This window comes from Callithrix jacchus, chromosome 1 (assembly GCF_049354715.1).
Source record: "Callithrix jacchus isolate 240 chromosome 1, calJac240_pri, whole genome shotgun sequence".
Classification (NCBI taxonomy): domain Eukaryota; kingdom Metazoa; phylum Chordata; class Mammalia; order Primates; family Cebidae; genus Callithrix; species Callithrix jacchus.
The window spans coordinates 58,291,750-58,309,768 of record NC_133502.1 but is presented as its reverse complement, the minus strand read 5'-3'; the positions used below and the strand labels follow the sequence as shown (position 1 = coordinate 58,309,768).

Sequence of the window (18,019 nt, the reverse complement as noted above, 5' to 3'; positions counted from 1 at the left end):
ACAGACGCCAGAGAGTTGAGTTCACCCTGTCTGTCCTTGGCTCATCCCTCCAGCAGTTGGTTCCAAGGACCCAGCATTGTAATAAGACTGGCTAGGAGTCCCTGGCAGTGAGGAAGAGGACCTGGTCACTCTAATACACAATGACTTGCTTAATCCTAGTATTTGGTAAGGGGGATAAGCTCTGGAGCTACAAAATCACTTTTACATTCAGGCTTGGATATTAAATTTGTTTTTTATCCATTCTCCCAAGCATTTGTCTTTTGTTTTATGAACAATCAAAATACACACTTTTAGTTATTTTTAAATGTGCAATTAAATTATTATTGATTATAGTCACCCTGTTGCACAGTTAAATTGCATATATTCTTCATTCTAATATTTGGACCCATTAACTTTCCCCCACCCTCCCTCCAAGTTCCCTCTAAAATTCTCAGCATCTGATAACTCTGCTTCAAATTACTATGTCCATGAGTTCAATTATTTTCATTTTAGATACCACAAATAAGTGAGAAAGTGCAAATGGTTGTCAATCTGTGCCTGGCTTATTTCACTTAACATAATTATCTCCAATTCCATTTATGTTGTTTCAAATGAGAGGATCTCATTATTTTTATGGCTGAATAGTACCCCTTGTATATATGTACCACATTTTCTTTATCAATTTATCTGTTGATGGGCACTAAGATTGCTCCAAATCTTAAGTATTATAAACAGACTGCAAAAAACATAGGAGTACAGTTCTCTTTGATACACTGATGTCCTTTCTTTTGGGGTATGTACCCAGCAGTGGGTTTTCTGGATCATATGATAGCTGTATTTTTATTTAGTTGTTTTTGGGGTGGAACCTCCAAACTGTTCTCCATAGCTTTTGTAATAATTTACATTCCCTCCAACAGTGCACAGGGGTTCCCTCTTCTCCACATACTTGCCAGCATATGCTATTACATATCTTTTGGATATAAGTCATTATAACTGGGGAGACATGATATCTCTTTGTAGTTCTGATATTGCATTTTCTGATAATCAGTGCTATTGAGCACCCTTTCACATGCCTGTTTGCTATTTGTATGTATTTCTATTGAGAAGCATCTATTCAAATCTTCTGGCATTTTTTATTGGATTATTAATTGTTCCTATAGAGTTGTTTGAGCTCCTTATATATTCTGGTTAATTCACTTGTCAGTAAATAGTTTGCAAATATATTCTCCCATTATGTGGGTTGTCTATTTACTTTGTTGATTGTATCCTTTCCTGAGCAGATGCTTTTTAACTTGATGTGATCCCATTTGTTCATTTTTGCTTTGGTTGTCTGTGCATGTGGTGTATTGCTCAAGAAACTTTTGCCCAGAGCAATGTTCTGGAGATTTTCCTGTAGTAGTTTGAGGTCTTAGATTTAAGTCTTCATAGATTGAGGTCTTAAATTTAAGTCTCAGACCACCCATCTTTTGCCATATATAAAAATCAAATTCATTTTATTTATGTATATGGCACTTTGGCCATAAACCTCAGTGGGAGGTTGTGGGAGCTCAAGGACCACTGGGATAGGCGATTCCCCTCTGGCTAGTGCTGGTTTAAATGCTCCCTTTGGGCCTGGGTGCTAGAACAAAGGAAAGACACTGTTTGCGTAGTTTTTCCCCTCAAACACTGTGTGATTGGAAATGGTAAAACATGAGGCTGGAAAGTAAAGAGACATTCATTTAACTCTTAACTTTATAGGTAGGAATGTGGATTCTATAGTGTTAAATGTATAGGGAAAAAGGACTTTTACTCAAAAAAAGGTTTTATCAGGTATATTGTCAAGTCTGCATTTTAAATGCACAAGAGCGTAGAGATAAATATGAAGAATCAAGAATATGTTTACATTGAAGAGATTTAGTGTTCGAGGCAGATATTAATGATTCTGTCAGGAGTGACTTGACATGTGTAGAAACATTTGCTGAGTAGCCAGGCATAGTGTGATGATTTTTTTTTTAAAGGATATTACAGGCTGAGGGAGGTAGCTCACGCCTGTAATCCCAGGACTTCGGGAGGCCAAGGTGGGGTGGATCACCTGAGGTTGGGAGTTCGAGACTGGCCTGACCAACATGGAGAAACCCTGTCTCTACTAAAAATACAAAATTAGCCAGGCATGGTGGCATATGCATGTAGTCCCAACTACTCGGGAGGCTGAGGCAGGGGAATAGCTTGAACCTGGGAGGTGGAGGTTGCAGTGAGCCGAGATTGCACTACTGTACTCAAGTCGAGGCAAGAAGAAGGAGACTCCGTCACAAAAAATAAAAATAAAAATGATATTGTAGCTTAGAGACAGTTCTTGATTTTCAGCTTCAATGATTAAGTTAAAAACTTGATGCCACTGAGATAAATAATAGGAAAATAGGATAAGATTAAGAGGCAAAGATGATAAATTTGGAATATGTTGAGCTAGACAGAGATAGCTATTAGGCATACAAGTAGACATTGAACTAAAATCATAATTAAAAGCTCAGAGAAATATGTTCAGAGGCAACGATTTTGAATTTTTTATTATTTGTGTGGAACTTGCATCCATTTGAGTAGGCAAATTCAAATCGTTATGGTACACAGAATTATTAAGAACTGTGAATTTAGGATGAAACTCAGAATACCAAATTTGAGGAAAAGGCAGAGAAAAAGTGTCTTATGAAGAAGATTGAATGACAATTTTCATACACATGAAAAGAAAGGTAACAGAGGAAAGGGTGATTGAAAGAAAGGAATCATTAACTACGATGGAACGCTGCAAAATGTCCATGAAGATAAAGATCAAAACATGTCTACTGACTTTGGTAATTACTATGTTATTAGTGATTTTATTCTTATCAGTTTAAGAACAATGTAGGAGAAAAAAGTTTAGTGTCAGTCATTTAAGGAATTTTTGAGAGATAACAGAGTGTAAAGTGAAGTTAAGCTAGCTCCTTCAAGAAACTTAAATTAGGTTGGATAGAAAAAGAATAGACCACATAGATTGATCTGTGATCCAGGAAACCGCTTTTGAGAGGGAAGCCCTTGGAACGTATTCATGGACCGAAGAGGACATTTTGCTTATATCTCTTTGTCTGACTCCCTCTCACTGAAATATAAGCTCCTTGAAACAATATATCTTATGCAATTTTTATATCATGTGTGTCTATGAAAATGCCTAGTAATTAGTAGGGATTCAGTAAATGTGTACTTAATAGAATTGTATTAATCATTAATGTTGCTTAAGAAATATAAATGACATTTTAAAGAGTAAATTATTACAGAAAGAGGCCCATGAACTTACAGCCAATTGATCTTCAACAAAGGTGCCAAAAACACACATTGGGGTAAAAAAAAAAGAGTCTCTTTAATAAATGGCTATGGGAAACTCGATATCCATATGCAGAAGCTAGACTTTAATCTCTGTCCACTTGCAAAATCAACTCAAAATAACTCAAATGGATTAGAATTAAATGTAAAACCTGAAACTATAAAACTACCATAAGAAAATTCAGGGGAATCTCTTCATGACATTGGTGTGGCCAAGGATTTTTTGGATAAAACTTCCAGAGTATAGGCAACAACAGCAAACAAATGGGATTACATTTGTTTGTAATGGGAATGGGAAACTAAAAAGCTTCAGCACAGCAAAGGAAGCAATCAACATAGCAAAGAGACAAACCACAGAATGGGAGAAAATATTGGCAAACTATTCACCTGACAAGATGTTAATACCCAGAATATATAAAACTTCAAAAAACTCAATAACAAATTATCATTATCACCATCATCATCATCATCTGTCTTAGAAATGGGCAAAATAAGATTAAACAAAATGTAACTATAGGGTGTTATGATTATTATAATAAACATAAATTTGAGGTCAAAAAAAAAACAAGAAAATGTCTTTTTTCATTTCTGTATCTCCCAATACAATGTCTGCCATAAGATAAGTGCCAAGATGTTTAATTTCTTGTTTTACTGGTTACTGAGCTCAGGGAGGATGACTTTCAAATTCCAGGCAGAGTACAGTGGAGAGTGTCTAATACCCAAGATACAGGATGCACAGTAGGAGTCTACATATGGGCACCCTGATGTAGATACCCTGTACTCACTCGAATCTATGGGTCTGGAGCTGAGGCGAGTTCAAGACTAGATATATAGAGTCAGGATTTACCAGTGTAGCAGTGAGAATTAAAACTAGGACAGTGGGCAGAGAGAGAAAAAAAAAAAGAAATGGGCATAAGATCTGAATAGACATATCTCAAAAAAGGACATACAACCAGCCAAAAGGTATATGAGAAAATGTTCTATATATCTAATCATCAGAAAAAGGCAAATCAAAACCGCAGTAAACTACTGTCTCACCACAATTAGAATGGCTATTTTCAAACTGACAAGAAATAACAAATGCAATGCTGGTGACAATGTGAAGAAAGAAAACCATACGCTGTCAGGAGGGATAAAAATTAGTACAACCATTATGAAAAATATTATGGAAATGTCTTTTTTGTTGTTGTTGTTGTTGAGATGGAGTCTTACTTTGTAGCCCAGGTTGGAGTGCAGTGGTGTGATCTCAGCTCACTGCAACCTCCACTTCCCAGGTCCTGGTTCAAGCAATTCTCCTGCCTCAGCCTCCTGAGTAGCTGGGATTACAGGCATGTGCCACCATGCCCAGCTAATTTCTGCATTTTTAGTAAAGATGAGGTTTCATCACCTTGACCAGGCTGGTCTTGAACTCCTGACCTTGTGATCCACCACCTCAGCCTCCCAAAGTGCTAGGATTACAGTCCTGAGCCACCACCCTGGGCCGGAAGTTTCTAAAACACTTACACATTGAACAAACGTAAGATCCAGCAATCCTATTACTATATATACATGTAAGGCCTATGAAATCAATATTTCAAGGAGATATATTCTCTGCCATGTTCACTGCAGTATTATTCACAATAGCCAGGATAGTCAACCTGTATGTTCATCAACAGATGAATTCATAAAGATAATGTGGTATAAGTACACATTGAAATACCATTCAGCCTTTAAAAAAAGAATAAATTCATGTTATTTGTGGCAACATGAATGAGCCTGGATGATATTATGTAAAGTGAAATAAGCCAGGGACAGAAAGATAAATACTGCATGAGCTCATTCATATGGGAAATCTAAAAAGATTGATTTCCAGGAAGTAGAGAATAGTACAGTGAGTACCATGTGCTGGTGAGAATATGGGGGAAGAGGATAAATATGGAAAGGTTTGTTACTGGGTACAAAGTTACAGTTGGGAGTAATAAGTTATAGTGTTTTATGGTGTCATTGTACAGTAGGATGGCAACAATTAATAATGATACATTGGATATTTCAAAAGAGCTGGAAGAGAAACTTGAATGTTCTTATTATAAAGAAATGATAAATATTTGAGGTGATCAATATGCAAATACCCTAACTTAAACATTACACATCATATATATGTATTGAAACATCACACTGTGACATATAAACATGTACAATTATTATGTACCAATTAAACAAAGAAAAAACTTTTAAAAAGTAAATTATCAGAGTAGGTTTCTTTCATAAACTCAATTTTTGTTTTGGTACTACCAAATTCTGTTTGACAAACTAAATTATAAAGGTGTGATTTTTAATATAAACTATACCAACAAAGAGATTCTTCACTTTTCAATTTGCTATGGATTCTCTTATGCTCCTCTTACCTATGTAAATTTTGGGTGAAGACTATTTTATGTATGAGGTAATTGCATACATAGCCTCCATATATCAGGTCAATAGAAAAATTCAAACTGAAGTATTAAGCAAACATAAAGAAAAGGACAAAGAGAAGGAAAGAGAAAGAAGAGGAAGAAGAGGAAGCAAAGAAAAAAGCTAACATATTGACTGCTTTAGAGTTAGCATACATTTTGGTGAGAATATTCTTAAAACATTAAAACACCTTCATGAAAAAATTGCAACAGTTAATGATGCCATAATAAGATATACTTACCAAATGAAATTAAGCATTGTAAGTGAAAGTAACAAAAGAGCTAAATAAAGCCTTTGTAAATTTGTAAAATCCATAAATTCTTCTAATAATTCTCATTTATACATCAATATAAAAAATACTGATAAAATAAGAATTAACTATTGAGCCAAATTTATAAAATAATCCACTTTATACTTTTTTTTATTATGATCCTGGTTATATCTCACTTTCTAATAGGCTTAAGTCTATAATTCCCTTCAGTTGGAAACATAAGGCACATACTTTTTTTTTTTTTTTGGCTGAGCACAGGGGACTTTATTGATGGTACACGACAAGGTGGGGCTCCCTAGGCCCCTCCCTCTTCAAGGGGTCTGCATGGAAACTGTGAGGAGGGGCAATTCGGTGTGGTGAGGGATTCAGTGTGGCAGGGACTCCCCAGGAGTGAGGGCCTCTTTTCCTCTCGTGCTCTCGCTGGGGCTGGTGGTCCAGGGGTCTTATTCCTTGGAGGCCATGTGGGACATGAGGTCCACCACCCTGTTGCTGTAGCCAAATTCATTGTCATACCAGGAAATGAGCTTGACGAAGTGGTCGTTGAGAGCAATGCCAGCCCCAGCATCGAAGGTGGAAGAATGGGTGTGGCTGTTGAAGTCAGAAGACACCACCTGGTGTTCAGTGTAACCCAGGATGCCCTTGAGGGGGCCCTCCGATGCCTGCTTCACCACCTTCTTGATGTCATCATATTTGGCAGGTTTTTCCAGGCAGCAGGTCAGGTCCACCACTGACACGTTGGCAGTGGGGACATGGAAGGCCATGCCAGTGAGCTTCCCGTTCAGCTCAGGGATGACCTTGCCCACTGCCTTGGCAGTGCCAGTAGAGGCAGGGATGATGTTCCAGAGAGCCCCATGGCCATCATGCCACAGTTTCCCGGAGGGGCCATCCACGGTCTTCTGGGTGGCAGTGATGGCATGGACGGTGGTCATGAGTCCTTCCACGATACCAAAGTTGTCATGGATGACCTTGGCCAGGGGCACTAAGCAGTTGGTGGTGCAGGAGGCATTGCTGACGATCTTGAGGCTGTTGTCATACTTCTCATGGTTCACGCCCATCACGAACATGGGGGCATCAGCAGAGGGGGCAGATATAATGACCCTTTTGGCTCCCCCCTGCAAGTGAGCCCCAGCCTTCTCCATGGTGGTGAAGACGCCAGTGGACTCCACCACATACTCAGCGCCAGCATCACCCCACTTGATTTTGGAGGGATCTCACTCCTGGAAGATGGTGATGGGATTTCCATTGATGACAAGCTGCCTGTTCTCAGCCTTGACAGTGCCATGGAATTTGCCATGGGTGGAATCATACTAGAACATGTAGACCATGTAGCTGAGGTCAATGAAGGGATCATTGATGGCGACGATATCCACTTTACCATAGTTAAAAGCAGCTCTGGTGACCAGGCTCCCAATACAACCAAATCCGTTGACTCCGACCTTCACCTTCCCCATGGTGATTCAGGGATGTGGCTGGCGATGGGAGACAAGATGCGGCTGTCTGTCGAACAGGAGGAGCAGAGAGCCAAGGCACATACTTTTTGCTACCATTTCTTTTTGCCACTGAATTCTTGAATCTTACATTACACTAGACTAGATTCTTCATCCTACTATCATTATCTCTGTTCTTATAAATTTTGTTTAAATACTTCGAGAATATTCAGAATGACTTCATCTTTTCTGTTCATTCTGTTAACTAGCTGCTAAGTAGTTCTACATGACAAATGAGAAAAAAATTGCTATGTTATTTTGAAATTCTTCTAAAGTATAAAATAGTTAGTCTAATAACTATACAAAATTTCATAACACATTAGTAAATTATAACTGATGTATAGTAATTTTAATAATTATGATTATATTCTAATTCAATGAGTATAAAATTAATTTGGTTAACAACAACAATGTAATATGTAGAAATTTCAGTTTGATAGTAAAATAATTATCATATGATAGCAATAAAGTCTACCTAGATAATTGGGCTATAACTATATGAACATATTTAAATTAGGAAAAGAGGTTGTCTTTGTTAAAATTATCTTCTCTTCAATAGTTTCTAAATCAGATAGCTTATCAATAATCTAATAGAGAATTCTTTTCTTAGAGGGAGAGACAGAGTCTTGCTCTGTCTCCCAGGATAGAATGAAGTCGCGTGATGTTGGCTCACTGGTGACCTTGACCTCCCAGGCTCAGATGATCCTTCTTCCTTAGCCTCCCTAGGAACTTGGACTACAGGTGCACACCACTGTACCTGGCTAATTTTTTAATTCTTTATAAATATGGGGTCTTGCCCAGTCTGATTCTGAACTCCTAGACCCAAATGATCCTCCTGTTTTAGCCCCCCAGAGTGTTGGAATTACAGAGGTGAGTCGCTGTGCCCATCCATAAGATTCTTAATATCCATAAAGTACTGACCTGTAACTCTAATATATGCCTTTAAAAAAAATCACTGTGTCATTATTTCTCTCTTCAAATTTCTTCCTATCCTTGGTCCTAGTATACCTGGATTTTTAGAAGTTTAAAGTTCAGGGAATGTTTACACACACACACCCCCTGCAAACATATTTTTATGTTTATAGAACATTTTTAGAAATTTTTCTGCACATCCTACTTATAAAATACTCTGTAGTTCTTAATATAAAATTAAATGAGTTTTTAATGAAAGCAATCCATAAGAATATCTACATAATTTATATATTTAACGCTGATGTTGATCATGTTCTGATTCCAACCTTTATCACTGCCTTAAGAAATTCACCCTGCATCTCTTCCCACTTTTTACGTATTATGAATTCTATAATATAACTGATGTAAAATATTACCCAAAAGAGATCGAAATGTACAATTTTAAGATAAATATAAGAAAAAAATGAAACATTTAAGTAATTCTGTGCAGAATGAGAAAAAAAGAAACATTTAAGTAATTCTCTGCAGAAGAAGAAAAAAAGAAACATTTAAGTAATTCTGTGCAGAATGAGAAAAAAAGAAACATTTAAGTAATTCTCTGCAGAATGAGAAAGCCTCTAGGTGTTTACTAAGAATGCATTCTCTCTTTAAGGCAAATTCATAAGGAACTATTTTCAAAATATTGAACACATAGTTTGTGGCTTAAGTTTAATGTTATAACCTCACAAGAAATTTAAATATCCCAATCACTTATTTTTGTGAGGTCATTATACTTAGAAATCAATTTTGCATCATTCTTCAGTTTTATCATTTAATTAATATTTAAATTTGAGTGCCTACATTGTGTCAGGGACTCTGCTAGGCACAGAAGACAATTATAAGTAAACGAAAAAAGCAAGCAACAACATATTAGAACATTTGCTATCAACAGATTCTCACTGAAAGAACTTCCAAAGCAGTAGTTCTCAAAATATGGTCGCCAAATCAACAGGATCTGCATCTCCTAGGAACTCGTTAGAAATGCAAATTAACAGACTTAACTCCAGACCTACTGAATCAGAACTGTAGGCTGGTGCTTAACAATCTGTGTTTTATTAAGCCCTCCAGTTTATTCTTATATATGGTAAATTTGAGAATAAATGTTCTAAAAGATAGTTTCAGAAAAAAGTAAATTTAACACAAAAGAATTGAAATACAAGAAAAAATCCAGTATGTGAATGAATTTCTGGTAACATTGAATGTATAATGAAATACTAATGTCTAATTTGTAGGGTTAAAACACCAAAGATATAAATAAAATACTAGGAAAAATAGCATATCTCTCATAAGGTGAGTGAGTGGATATACAACATATATGCTTTGAGAACAGTTAGAGAAAATTATTAACTATAGAATTCTGTGTATATTAAAATTGTAAGGGTAATCACTAAAGTAATTTAATTAGAATGTTTATATTCTAAACCCAAAAATTAGGATAAATAAAATGATGAAAGTCAATTCATTGGCAACTCAAAGAAAGAAGAAATTCACAATACACATATTTGATAAATTTGGAATAAAGCTGCCTTTGCAAAAATTATAACAAAAATTTTAACAGTGAAAGAGATCTGACCTGACTCCATCTTGCCTTTAACTTCCAAGCTGCCCTTGTTCATTCCTAGGTGTAGGCTGAGCAAACCAAAGGAAGAATTTAGCTTATAGTTTACCTCTGAAATGGATAACAGCTCCTTCCCTAAGCAACCACTCCTTGTCTGGGGAATGGAGCACTATGTAAAGCTAACAAATTAGCCACAAGATTAGAAATTATGGGTCAGGAGTCATGCAGCCACAGGTCGCAAGTTTTCTAACCTCCCCACTTGTTCTTACAGATAACATTACTATTGTAAAACCCAAGACTGGTATTAAAGATATTTTCCAGACACTGCATTCTGATGGGCCAAGTGGCATCACCCAAACCAGTAAACTGGCTCAACTAGTTCTGCAATCTCACCCAGGAACAGGAGACAGCAAGAATACAGCTTGGATGCCCCCTATGATTTCATTCCTCACCCAACCAATCAGTATTTCACATTCCTTAGCTCACTGCTTGCCAAATTATCCTTAAAACATCCTAGTCTCTGAAATTTCAGGGAGGCTGATTTGAGTAATAATCTCTGTTCTCCCATTTAGCAGCCTCTGCATTCATTAAACACTTTCTCTACATTTGTGCTGTTTCACAAATGTTCATTGTGGCACTGTTTAAAATAACAAAGACCTGGGACCAACCCAAATGCCCATCAATGATAGACTAGATAAAGAAAATGTGGCACATATACACCATGGAATACTATGCAGCCATAAAAAACAATGAGTTTGTGTCCTTTGCAGGGACGTGGATGAATCTGGAAACCATCATTCTCAGCAAACTGACACAAGAACAGAAAACCAAACACCACATGTTCTCACTCATAGGTGGGTGTTGAACAACGAGAACACATGGACACAGGGAGCAGAACATCACACACTGGGGTCTGTTGGGGGATGGGGGGCTAGGGGAGGGACAGTGAGGAGCAGGGAGGTTGGGGAGGGATAACACTGGGAGAAATGCCTGATGTTGGTGATGGGGAGATGGAGCAGCAAACCATCATGGCATGTGTGTACCTCTGCAACAATCCTGCAAGATCTGCACATGTAGTCCAGAACTTAAAGTACAAAATATATATATATATATATCTGCTGTTCTCAGTGCATTGGCTTTTCTGGGCAGTGGACAAGACAAATCCATTGGGTGGTTACAAAAACACATAAAGAATGTCAATAAATTATTAGAAAGAAATTACACAATCCAATAGAAGAAAGAGAAAAATTCACATGAAATATTATAAAATATTATAAAATATGCAGCCATAGAAAAGAAGGAAATCACATCCTTTGCAGCAGCATGGATGGAGTTGAAGGCTGTGACCCTAAGCAAATGAACAAAGGAATAGAAAACCAAATGTAAGATGTTCTCACTCATAACAGAGGGTTACACACAGACTACACATGGACATAAAATGGGAACAACAGACCCTCTGGACTATTAGAGGGTGAAAGAGGGAGGACATGGGTTATAGAAACTACCTATCTGGTACTATGTTCTTGGCCTAGGTGACAGGATCCATACCGCAAAGCTCAGCATCACACAATATTCCCAAGCAACAAGTCTACAAATATATCCTCTGTATCTGAAAAAAAGTTGAAATTTAAATAAATAATTTAAATTTAAAAATTAAATTTAGTTGTTATAGTAATCTGGATAAAAGGCAATATTATTAAAATAGACAACAAATCTACAAGTATTGTTTGACTTCATTAGGCATCAAAAATGCCAATTAAAACAGAACTCTCTACACCAGAATGTATAAAATGTAGAAAAAGATGAAAAATGCCAAATGTCAGGCTGTGGAGCACCTAGAATTCTGTACACAGTTTGTCATTTGTACAACCCTTTTGTGTACTATGTATGTACACTGTTATATATTTAAATAACCATTTTGGAAAGTTAGTTGACAGTACAGTACTCTTCTTTTTCTACAGTTTTACTTTCCAAGGTTTCAGTGACCAACCACAGTCCAAATATATTCAATGGAAGATTCCAAAAGTAAATAATTTGTATATTACGTTACACCCCATTCTGAGTATCATGATGACATCTCATGATGCTCTGCTCTTTGCCAGCTGAGACATGAATCATTCACTTGTTCAGCATATCCACACATTCATGTTACCCACTGATAAATCCTGAGTCACTTAGTAGCTGTCTCATTATTGGACTCACTTTCACAATATCACAGTGCTTGTTTTCAAATAACTCTTATTTTACTTAATAATGGCTCCAAAACGCAAAAGTACTGTGCCTAACTGATTAGCTAAACTTTATCATAGGTAGTTACATATAGGAGAAAACATAATATATATAGTATTAAGTACCTTCCCTGGTTTTAGGCATCCACTGGAGGCATCCAACGTATCCCTCACAGATAAGGGGTGACCTGTGTTTCACGTGAAGGTCTATCCTTAAATTAAATGTGGACATAGGTTTACCAAATAATACATACTCATGTTCATAGAAGTACTGTTCATCATAATCTCAAAGTGTTAATTACGTCTAATGCCTACTATATTTATTAGTCAGGATTCCCCAAAGAACTAGAATGAGTGGATGGATGGGTGGATGGATGGATGAATAGGTGATAGAGTAGATAGATAAACAGATAGGAAGGTAGACAGATAGATAGATGTTAGATAAACAGATAGATAATAGATAGATAAATAGAAGAAAGGAGGTTTATTAGAAAACTTGGTTCACATGATTGATTATGGAAGCTGAGAAGTGCCACAATATGCTTCTAAAAGCTGGACAACCAGGGAAACCTACAGCATGACTCAGTTCTGGTTCAAAAGCTTCACAACCAGAGCTTTATGGTACCACTCTAAGTCCAAGATCAAAGGCCATAGAGCAGAGTAAAGGTTGCAGGAGAACTCTAAACAGGGGGCATTGGGGGAGGGGACTTTGGTGTGAGTCCCGGAGTTCAAAAGCCAGAGAACCTGGAGTTCTGATATGCAAAGGCAGGAGAAGAAGGCCTTCCCAGCTCTGGAAGAGAGAGAAGAAGACTTCTTCCTGTCTCTGCCTTTTCTTCAATCTGAGCTCACAGCCAAAGCAGATCTTACCCACTTAGTCCACTGACACACAGGCCTGTCTTTCCAGGAATACCTTCACAGGTAAATAACACTTTAGTAGCTCTCTAGACATTTCTTTATCCAGTCAATGCCTAAAACTAACCATCACACCCAGCAATGATAGACTGAATAAGTAAACAAAACAGGAATATATTCACAAGTAAAATACAATACAATAACAAGAATAGACAATCTATGACCACACGGAAAAAATAAAGATGACTCTCACCACCATAATATTTAAGAGAAAACAGACATTGAAGGATACATACCTTATAAATCTACGCATCTAAAGTACAAAAAACGACAACTCTCATTTGTGCCACTAGAAACCTGAAGAATAGTTCCTCTTTTGTCTAAAGACTAGAAGGAAGATAATGGGGCTTCTGGAGTGATAGTGATAGAAGGAAACCAAAATATTTCACCCCAGAATATACTTCTTTGACAAAATGGCAGTTCAGAAGGTCTGCAAACAGAGATATGTCTGCAAAGTTGTCTTTTGTGGGAGAGATTTGGATCTGTAGGGAACCTATGCTGAAGTAGCCGGGCTTACTCTGAGGCCTTTCCCTGTCTGGATCTGGGAAAGATCTGAGTCTATCATCTTTAAAGGTCTGAAAAAAACATTAACCATCCATTCTCTCTGAGGGCTGCTACCTGTAAGATGTTATCTATATAACAGGACCACGTTTCCTAGCCACGCCTCTTCTTTTCTCCCATCTCCTATCCTGCCCCTGAAATCTGATTTCATAAACTGTGTTCAGCTGTGCTCCCAGCCCCCATTCTTTCTGTAACTTCAAGATGGTATAAAAATGTCAGCCATCTGGCCATTTCTTTGAGTTCTGATATTTTGTATGGCTCTTATGCATGTAAATAAACTTGAGTGTCTTTTCTCCTATTAATATATTTTTTTCCATTTTCATGAATCTTTTGAGGGCAAGAAGCAAGTTTTCCCTTGGCCCCTTCATAGTCTGTTTCTTAATGTGAGGTCTGGGCATATGCTTGTGTTCAATTTGTGGGAATTTAATGAGTCATACACTTAGGTGCGTTTTTGTCTGTATAATTTGATATAAAGTAATTAAACCCTCTAAAGAGTCTCTTTACAAAAAAATGCAGAAAATAAGAAAACAAAAAAGAAACAATTAGCATATAAAACTTAGTCCAAATATATCGAATGTAAAGGAATCACTTTCAATTATAATATAAAAATAAAAGTCTCAGAATTATTTTAAATGTTAAATTCAAATCATAAGATAGCAAAGGGATGAAAGTAAAATAATGCAAAATGATACAAAAAGTTTTAATCAAAATGAAAATGGTATTAGCTCTATCAGGGGTTCTCAACAGTGGTACTACTGATATTTTAGACTGAATATTTGTTTTGAGGTGGTGTCCCTGCAGCTTGTTTAGCAGTATCCTTGACCTCTATGCCTTAGATACCCATAGCACCACCCCTACTCCAAGTGTTGGCAACCAAAAATGTCACCAGGCATTACAAAATGACTCTTGAATTACGAAATACACCCAGTTGAGAACCACTGTTTTACTTTAATATGATACAAAATATATTTTAAACAAAACCTATTAATGCACTTAAAGAGAGCTTTTGTGTAGTGTTAAAATATTCACATTTATTCTTTAACAAATATTTACTAAGTACCTACAACATGCCAGACACCAGGAATACTATAGAGAATAAATAGTTCTGGTTGTTATGAAGCTCACACTCTAATGAGTATCAACAAACAACAAACAAATAAACAAATCATTGATAACAGCTAGAGAGTAAAATAAAACATCCCAAGTGAATGGATTTTGATGTAGTGAAAGGCTGTTTTCTGTGGGGTTTTCAGAGAAAAGATTTCTGCAGAGAGTTGACATTTTCAAAGACACTTCAAGAAAGTCATGGATGATAAACAATGTTTAGAAAGACGGGAGAGAAGTATTTGCACAGGGTCTAAACAAGGAGCTAGACATATCCCAAGAAAAACAAAGAGGACAGTGGCTCAAGTAGAATGATAGAGAGGGATTTTATAACAGAAAAAATTAGTGAGGTTAGGTGGTGAACGGATTTTGGATTAATTTATGCAATAATTCTAAATTCATATGTAACAAAAAGCAAAATATGAAATTACATAAAACTTACCAGAATTCCAAATAAAAATATACAATCCATAACCACATTTAGAGATTTTAAAACACCTCCCTCTGTCATTAAAACTCAAGTTGACAGGACACAGCAAAATATAAAATTGAGTATAAATAAATGATTAATTTTGTGTAATACCCATTATCTCTAACTTTGACAATAAGTACTTTATCCTTTATTCACTTAGACTTCTTTTTTGTTGCTGTTCATCTCAGTAGCACAGATCACTTATACTTCTAATCTTGGTGAAGAGCATTATTTAATGTCAGCACCAAATTCAGAAATTTAGTTGTTACAGCTATTTGTCTCCTTCCACATTGCCCACATCATTATCCTTACTGCAGAATCTCCATAACTGCACTCACAGGTTTCCTGTCTTACCTGCCCATGTTGCAAAAGTTTATCAACCTATCATTATCAATTGCCTACAAGGTGGTTTTTGGAGAGCACGCCTGGTTCCTTTCAATGTATCCTTTCTACTCCCAAGATAACTTTTTCAAAACCCAACTATAGCTGTGCAACTTCCCTACTTCAATCTCTCAACCAAGCCACAGGATACAGCTCAAAGTTAGAGCAAATTCCCTTCCTTCTCCTCTTCCTTACCTAATTCTGACCAATTCTTTCTTATTTGGATCTTAGTTTTAATGTCATATTGTCAAGAATGACTTCCTTTCCAGTCTTTACATCAGTTTTCTTATAAATTCCTCATCCCAGCTTTCTGAATTTTTATTCCTTTTTAAGGATTTTTAATTTTACATATATTTGTCAAATCAATTATTTAATGTCAGTCTTTCACAGCAGACTGAAAATGCCGTGTCTTTGGGAACATTTTCTGTTTTGTTTACTCCATAAAAAAAGCACACTGACTGAATGAATGATTGATACTTTAGACTATCTAATGTCATGTACTCCCAGCATGCTTGTGCTCACACTAACTTCTCCCATCCAACAATCATACCATTGTCATATTCTCTACGTTTGCCAGATTATTTCTTCTCTCCCTGTTTTTGATCAGGAGCCTCATTCTCCTTTTCCTCAGATGCCCTTAGGGCTTACATGATTAGTCTGACAAACACCTGTAAATTTTTCAAGAAAAAATTAAGAATCATCTTTTAATTAAATTGTTTGGACTGTCCTGGCATTCATGTTTTTTTATTTGCTCTTCTATGTGCATATTTGTGCTGTAACTTCCATCATTCAGAGTTCACTCTGGGTGTAGAAATCATAGCAATTACTTTAGCAAAGATAATTTAACATAAAAATGTGTTAACTAGTTACCAAAATCATTGAAAATACAAAAAAAGTAGAAGAAGACCTTATTTTTTTAGGTGGGAAAGCAGCTATATTCTTACGGTTGAAGGAACAAAAGAAAGGTTGCAATGTTTAAATCTTAAGAAACTTGGAGGAGGAGGAGGCCTTCAAGCTGGAACTCAGATGTCTGAGAAAGAGCCTCTGTAGTGGAGTCTGTGGTTCCACTTTCAAGAGTATTGTGGAAATTTCTAGTAGTGAAACAAAGTGCCACTGCCAAGATGAAAATGCTTTGGTAAGGCAATATTCACAGGAACATAAAATTGAAAAGATATGGCATATCTCTTCCTTCTCCTTCAGTCTTGTGGTCTCTGTATATCAGCCTCTATTGTCATAAACTTTACAGGGAGCTATCTAACCAAGGGAAATGTGGTTTGTAAGATCTAAGAATATAGAAAAGTGTATTTAAAAGATGGAAACAGTAATTGGCACATACCTCCATATAATAGTGTAGTTATTTTTATAAACTTTTCTCCACTCACTTATTCAACCAATGATTATTGATACAGTAGCTCACTCGATGCCAGGTACAATGTTAAGTACTGAGGGTATGATGAATAAATATTTCTCATCTTCATAGTGTTTGTATCCTGAGTTTTTAATTCCATAATTTTTGTGCACCTTTAGTCAGAGGATGCATCTTTAAAATATATACTATGTTAAACATAGACTATTTTAAATACACGGAATATAATGTAGTAAGTTGCCATGACTATAGTGGCCCTTGTTCCTTTTTAACAGTAATTCTCAGCTGTAAGTGATATTGTTTCCCACTCCAAGAGAGACTTGGCAATGCATACCAAGGGTCAGCAAACTATACCTTCCACCACCTGTTATTGTAAATAAAATTTTATGAGAAGGCAGTCACACTCATTTGTTATATACTATTATGGCTGCTCTTATGCTACCCTAGCAGAGGTTAGTGATTGTCACACAGATCAAATGGCTCACAAAGTCTAAGAGATTTATTATTTGACCCTTTACTGAAACAGTTTGACGATCTCTAGAAGATAATTGGAACTTACTACCAGCCGGTAAGAGGATATCCCAAACATAGGCTGTTGTCTTATATATTATGTAAATGTACACAACCAAAATTAAACAGACAGATTAATTGACTTTTCAAATTGACATACATTTTGTATTAGCAACCAAATTCCCTAGAATATTAAAACATTCCAATTTCAATTTTTGGTCAAATTTGAAACATTTTCAACCATTTAGTTTCCAGGACACTTAAGGGAGGTTAAATTCTTAAACAAACTAACAGGAGTGGGGTTTTTTTCTTCCAGTTCTCTATATTATTTAGAAAAACGATGTCTTCTTAACGCTAGATAAAATACGTATGTTTTCCTTCAGGGTAGTTGAACTTAGTCCCGGGTAATAGAACTTAGCAGTATTTGGCAGACCATTTTCATTTTTTACTGGAGATCTAACAGAAAATTGTACCGTTGT

The 18,019-nt window shown here is 36.3% G+C and overlaps 1 pseudogene across 1 annotated transcript; it reads right to left on the bottom strand.

Moving 5' to 3' along the window:
* Positions 1 to 6,247: 6,247 nt before the first annotated feature.
* LOC100406507 (glyceraldehyde-3-phosphate dehydrogenase pseudogene) lies at positions 6,248 to 7,533 on the bottom strand (annotated as a pseudogene). The gene has a single exon (XR_013525817.1). The product of XR_013525817.1 is annotated as a glyceraldehyde-3-phosphate dehydrogenase pseudogene (transcript).
* Positions 7,534 to 18,019: the final 10,486 nt, after the last annotated feature.